The following is a 7,500-nucleotide window of genomic DNA, read 5'->3' on the forward strand; positions in this document are numbered from 1 at the left end:
ATCGCATTGACAACTGACTGGACAGATAAGGGACCAGGCTAAACTAAGCCTGGTTGTTAGCCTGGTCGGGACCAGGCTAAGTGCACAGAATAAATCTCCATGGCAACATATGTGCCTCTGCTTTCGAACAACCGAATCAACGCTAAATTAAGCCAGGATAACCAACATATCCCGGCTTAATCCCTCATCTAGGTTTCGAACAACAGGGCTCAGGTCAAAACCTAGTATATTACTGGACTGTGTATGAAACAAGTCAGGGCTTTTACTTTGAAATGAGGAATTTTAACTTGATCCAGGAAGTGACAGCACTCAGTCAGTCTCAGACTGATGGCCTTTCATTCTAGCATTAATGATGCAGTCAAGCCCAAAAATGTCTCACTAAATTACACAATTTAAACCAAACATCATTCTCACACAGCAAAAGAGACCTGCTTTCCCTTGAGCTGTACCCACTGATCAAGCTTCTTTGTGCATGCTCTAACACAACACTCCCCTCTTTAGCACCGATCGGTGATGTAATACATTTCCTTGAATAGCCACTCAAGGCTGGCTCCACAAGCAAGTCAGCCCCCAAAGACATCCATGTTAAAATGTGCAACTTTACAGCAGAAATACGTAAATGTTACAGCGAGGGGTGTGCATCACTGTCATCACATGACGACATTACATCAATTTCTTGCACAGCAATACGCTATTTGCCAATATTACAAAGTCTGCCATGATATGATTTCAATCTGATATATATATACATATATATTCAATCGCCTCACACTTGGCTGCAACTCACCCCAGTGAGTGCTGGAGGTCACAGTCTGATGAAACCAATAGAATCACACTGTCTACAGATTGGAGAGTTGCATTCAGGAGGTCCTAGGACACTCCCTTGCCCTCAGCTGTGCCCTGAGATCCTGTCCATTAATATCACAAACACAGTTGATTAGAGGAGAGAAACCACCAACAACCCCACAAAAAAGTGTTTGATTTGTAGAGTACTTTGGTTATATAACAAACCTAATGGCTTGTAGCAAGAGTCCTAGTACTCTATACTCCTGCAGTACCCCCACAGGACTGCCCTGGGGACACAGTCCTAAGCCTTTTCCAAGTCCATAAAACACGTTACACTGCCAAGACAGAGTGCACATTGGTCCCCATGGATATCAGTCAGTCAGAGCCTTGCAGTTGGAACACAACCTCCGGTCCCCATGTTTAATAACAGGGACCACCACCCCGGGCTGCAAAGGTGCAGGCATCATACCTGACCTCCACGCGACACTGGAAAGGCATGTCAGCCAAGACAGCCAAACAGGGTCCAGAGCCTTCAGCATCTCAGGGCGAATCTCATCCACACCTGGCGCCTTGCCGCTGGGGAGTCTTCAAACTCTGCCTCCTCCACAGTGGATGTAACAGCCAAGTTCAGGAGTTCCTCAAAGTGCGCCTTTCATTGCCCAGCGATATCCTCAGTTCGGATCAGCAGTTCTCCTTCTCTGCTGAGCACAGCCTGAGACAAACCCAAGAGGTTTATAAGGTGATAATGTTGTATGTAACACTTCTTTCACTGCCCCCAAGAGGCCCTTTAAACAAGTCAAAACAAAACTAGAAAAGTGCACTCAGATGCAGATCAAGGCTGATCGCTGCCACACTAGATGATTAATGATTCCAGATGTCAGAAGAGTCTAACATGCTAAGAAAAATATGTAACTAATTTATTTTTGACGAAGCTGTGGTGTGTTGCACAAAGCAGACTGAGTTCACTGTATGTAAAATATAGACACAATATAATTATGAGGATGAATGCATTTTTAAAACACAGCCACAAATCTTTGATCCATGTCATTCATGACTGAACTTTTAACAGCATTAGCTTTGTCTGTAGGCCACGGTACATCAAAGTAGGAAATAACAACAATGAAAAAATTAAAACAGACAAAAATGGAAATGTTTAACTCCATAGCCTATTCACTTACTTTGGGTTGAAGCACCATGTGGTGGATGTAACAAAACTGGGTCGCAGCCATGGTGGCTGGAACACAGTGCAGTAGCACTCAGTGGAATTGGCCCCACCCTGTTCACTTACCGTAAAGAAAGGGGTCCAAAATTCAGGAGGCATGGCATCAGCTTTCATAGTTATGCTGATGATACGCAACTGTACATTGCCGTGTCTCCTGATGACGCAGGGCCAATTGATGCCCTTTTTAACTGCATTTTAGACATAAAGTCATGGATGGCATTGAATTTCCTACAGCTCAACCAGGACAAAACAGAGGTTTTAGTCATTGGTCCTGAAGAGAGAGAGAGAGAAACTTTTACCAAAACTACAGGATTTTAAACCAACACAATCTGTAAAAAATCTGGGTGTGATTTTTGACTCTGCGCTCTGTTTTATTCCACATATTAAAAACATAACAAAGGCAGGTTTCTACCACCTTAAGAATATAGCCAGAGTCCGCCTGTTTCTCTCTCAGGCCAGCACAGAGGTGCTGATGCATGCTTTTATCTCCTGTAGGTTAGATTATTGTAATACCCTGCTCTCTGATCTTCCCCAAAAGAGTATCTCAAATCTTCAATTATTAAAGAATTCAGTTGCATGAGTGCTGACAAGGACCAGAGGGCGGGAGCACATTACAGCAGTTTTAAAATTGCTGCATTGGCTCCCCGTGCGCTTCAGGATCGATTTTAAGATTCTTTTATTAGTTTTTAAATGTCTTAACGGTCTTGGGCCTTCTTGTTTATCTGACCTGCTTTTACCATATAAACCCTCGCGGACTCTGAGGTCCTCCGGCACCGGCCTTTTATCCATACCACAAGTTAGGACTAAAGCACACGGGGGGGGGCGGCATTTAGTTGTTATGGCCCCTGATTGTGGAACAGCCTGCCAGAGAACCTCAGGGCTGCAGAGCCTGTTGATGTTTTTAAAAAGAGGCTCAAGACTCATCTTTTTAATCAGGCTTTTAACTGATCTCTTTATGTATCTGTTTTAAATTGCTTTTATAACCAATTTATCTATCTATTATCTATTTTTTTTTATGTTCTTACCATTCCTCTTTTTAAATTCTTATCTCATTTAATCTTTATCTTTTGTTATTTTAGTTATAGGTTTTAGTTTTGATGCGTTTTATGTCAGAGAGATCATTCTTACCTAGCTAGATCATTCTTACCTAGCTATTAACTTAATTTTATGAGCTAAATAGCTTTTTGTTTATTTGGTTCATTTTATACCTTTTATCCTATCCTACTGTTTTAGTCCCTCAGTTTTTAGCTCCAGTGTTTCCTCATGGGGGCCTACCACACTGAGAGTTGTTCCTGGTCTACCGATGGGGGTGCCGTCGGTCTGACCTGGGTAGCTGAAGGGCACTGCACCTCAGTGTGGAGCCTCCTGTCTGCCCGGGTCGGGGAGGTCTCTATGGCGCCACTCCCTGTGGCCGTAGACCGTGGGCCCTCTCAGTGTGGACGGCCCCCAGAGGTGGCTTTTTCCTTGCCTCGGGTCTCGGTGCTTGGCCATGTCTCTTTAGTGGTAGCTAGTGTGTATGGGTGTGTGTGTGTGTGTGTGTGTGTGTGTGTGCATTTGTGTATATTTATGTATCTCTATGTGGGGTGGGAGGTTTGGGTTCTCTCTTTTCTTTTTATTTTCTGTTTTGGATCTTTGTTGTTTTTAACCTCTGTGAGGTACTTTGTGTTACTGTCGTATGAAAAGTGCCATATAAATAAAATTGATTTGATTTGATTTGACTTGATTTGAAAAATGACCAAAAAATGACTTATTCATATGGTATCCTGCCTAACTTTAGTGGATCGTAACATATAACATATAAAATTAATCTGCAGATGCTCTGGTTCAAAATAAGACCAAACATTCCTATGGATGTCAGTTTTTTAACTACAATAAAGGCCTAAGTGTGGCCTACAACAGACTAAGTTAGGCTTTTTGTTTGAAGGTAAGTTCAAGTTCTTCAGAAACTTTGCAACACCAACCAGCTGCTGAAGAGGAGTGCGGAGTCAATGATGGTTTAAATTAGTCAATGAAACAGTTTTTCCAACAATTTTGAATGACGGTACAGTATTTCAGATTAGTTGCAAGACAGAAAGATCCATACACTCTCACACAGACACACACACACACACACACACACACACACACATGCACACAAACGACTAAACACATGATCCACTCCAGCCTTGTGCCTGGCAAAGATAACAAAAAACATCACCATTAATGTAACAGTACTGTTGTGGGGCATTTCAGTTTCCCTAATGATTCTTATTTTCTAAATTTTTCATCACCTTTACCCTGCATTATTTTTAAATTTTTACAATTACAATTATCAATTCAAGTATAAATGCATCTCCATAATGTTAAAGGATTATTTTTTTTTTTTTAAAAAGGCCCACATTGTTGAGAGCACATCCGATGTTCTTATCTGATAAGATATACAGTAAAGTTATTCAGAATAGGCTATGGCCAGAAACTGTTCATTGTTTGGGTACCTTCTTCTTGCCCCACCTTGTAGGTCCTCAGAGATAAATCATCACTGCTCTTATGTTCTATTTATTTATTTTTTTTGTAAAGGCTGCTCCAAAATGTATAAATACGGGTGCACATTTTTAATTCACATTAAGGCACATATAAACTCACCCCGTGGTTTAACTCTCTTAGACAATATGGTGTCTGTGCAGAGGTGGCCAGAGAAGTGTTGGACACTCTTACAACTGTTGCTGAAGGTGTCTGTCTCTCAGTGTGAGGAGCTGGTGTGCAGGCGGAGAGGGGATCCTGAGAACCTGCAGCTATCTAATGGTGGAGACATTTTCTTAGGGGGAATCCTCTCTTTCCACAACAGCTGGAGAGCCAGACAGGACAACTACATGCACAAACCACTGCCATTGCAATGCACCCGGTAAAATATACTGTAGAAATCGATTTTGATTTTGATTTATATGTGGAAGTTCCTAAAGTTACAAAACAGGTACAAATACTACTAATAACATAATAATATATATCAAATTGAATATTAAAATGAGAAATATTGCCTCTTTTATGTAATACCATTAAAGGCTTTGATTTCCTGTGCTACTGTTTGAATTCCAAGAATAAATTGTATGCAATTCCAATATTTATATCTATCAACATCTAGTTTGAATTTAAGAGCTTTCCAGCTTGCCCAGGCTATGCGCTTTGCCATAGTGGAGATTAATAACAGGACAGACCTGCTGCCTGGCATCTCTCTGGGCTATAAGATCTATTATGCCTGTCAGTCCATGGTCAGAGCTGTGAGAGTTACACTGGCTTTGACTAATGGTAATGAAGTGTTATCTGCACCCTCGAAAGCACCATGTACCAGACCAGCTCAAGTGCAGGCCATTATGGGAGAGGCCTCTTCCTCTCCTTCCGTGGCTATAGCTACTGTAATCGGATCCTTTCATATCCCAGTGGTGAGTAAGATTTGTCAAAATGAATGAATGATATTAACTTTAGTCATTTTAATATTAACAACAATGAATTGATATTCAAAAATTGTTTATTAATTATTAATAATGCTAATATTTATGCTCATTAAACCGTTTATTGTTACACACATTATGAATTTTTTATACATCATATTCAGTATTTCTTCAGGATTTAACTATTTAACATTTAAGAAATTATTTGCAAAAAAAATTATATTGATGGACCAGATATTTGTAACACGTTGTTGATTGGTTTTTAAAGTGCTTATACCCATCATTTGTATGTTTATTATACAGTTGCAACTGATGATATTACTTTGTTAAATGGTTAATAAATATTGTGTAGGGCATCTACAAAAAGTGCACCATTATACTGGACAACCATATAATGTTTATAGATGGTTTAAAAAACAATTATTAACCATTAACAATTTATTTAAGATTTACAAATAAGTTGATCATCATTTTCAGATAGAGAAGAAAGGACATGAAGTGATAAAGTTGTAAAATAAATATTTCTGGCATTGCCAATTGTTGTAAGTAGTAATTATTTAATATCATTGTTTTACAGTGAAGTTATTAAACTATTCACTGACCTTTATTAATAATAAATTTAATTATGTCAATAATGATTACTTGATTATTATGAGTGTTTCCACATTGTAGTGTGTTGTGTGAATGTATTATATTTCAAATATTTATCTCAGTATATCGTTTTTATTTTTATTTTTTTCTCCTAGATCAGCCCCTTCTCCACTTGTGCTTGTCTAAAGTGATAAAACCAAGTACCCATCCTTCCTCAGGACAATACCCAGTGACTACTACCAGAGCAGAGCCCTGGCACAGTTGGTCAAGCACTTTGGTTGGACTTGGGTTGGAGCTATTAGAACAAATAATGATTATGGGAACAATGGCATGGCCACATTTATAGAAACAGCCCAGCAGCTGGGCATCTGTCTGGAGTATTCTGTGTCTTTCTTTAGAACAGATCCACCAGACAAATTACAAAACATAATTGACATCATCAGAGCTTCCACTTCCAAGGTGATTGTCACTTTCCTCGCCCTTGCCGATATTGACATTCTAATACATGAGATGTCTCACCATAACTTGACTAGGTACCAGTGGGTAGGTAGCGAAAGCTGGATCTTTGATTCCCAAACTGCAGCCATAGATAAGCATCGCATTCTGGATGGTGCCATAGGCCTCTCCATCCCCAAAGCACATGTCAGTGGCATGAGGGAGTTCATATTGGATGTGAAGCCACTCAATTCATCTGGTAATGAACTATTTACAGAGTTTTGGGAGACATTATTCAGCTATAAGTTCAAGCAGTCAAAGTCATCCACAGAGAATCACAGAGAATGTACTGGACATGAGGATCTGACTGGAGTGCAGAACAGCTTCACTGATATGTCGCTCATGCCTATCTTAAACAACATCTATAAAGGAGTGTATGCTGTGGCCCACACACTTCACAGTATTCTCAGTTGTAACAAAACATGTAACATGAAGGTACAGCTAGATCCATATACGGTGAGTTCATAAATAAATCACGATCATGGTGTATTGCCACCAGGCCTACAAGCTCTTTGTCAGATAATGATCTACATTGATTCATGTCTTTTTAGATTTTACAGCACATAAAAAGGATTCATTTCAAAACAAAGGAAGGAGAGGAGGTTTACTTTAATGAGAATGGAGACCCAGCAGCAAAGTATGAAATTATAAACTGGCAGCCAACAGAAAATGGCACTGTGGACTTTGTCAGAGTTGGTTTTTATGATGCATCTTTACCTGCAGACAAACAGCTGAATCTTCAAAATGAGTCTTTAATTTGGGCAAATAACTCACAAGTAAGCTACTGTAATGTTCATATAGTCTATTTTAAAAGTTAAATATTGTATATGTCACTAGGTGTTGTGTCATAATAATAATAAGATGCATCAAACTGCTTAACAGAACCTAAAAAAGACAGTACCTTGTCAACATGAATGCCAGCATATTTTCTTTTAATCATTTTGTTTTTGCAGGTCCCTGTGTCAGTTTGCAGTGAGAAGT

The 7,500-nt window shown here is 39.6% G+C and overlaps 1 pseudogene; it reads left to right on the forward strand.

Moving 5' to 3' along the window:
• Positions 1-7,500, forward strand: part of LOC126401504 (extracellular calcium-sensing receptor-like) — an 11,104-nt pseudogene that overhangs the window by 1,268 nt on the left and 2,336 nt on the right.

The sequence above is a fragment of the Epinephelus moara genome, chromosome 2 (assembly GCF_006386435.1).
Source record: "Epinephelus moara isolate mb chromosome 2, YSFRI_EMoa_1.0, whole genome shotgun sequence".
NCBI classification, from domain to species: domain Eukaryota; kingdom Metazoa; phylum Chordata; class Actinopteri; order Perciformes; family Serranidae; genus Epinephelus; species Epinephelus moara.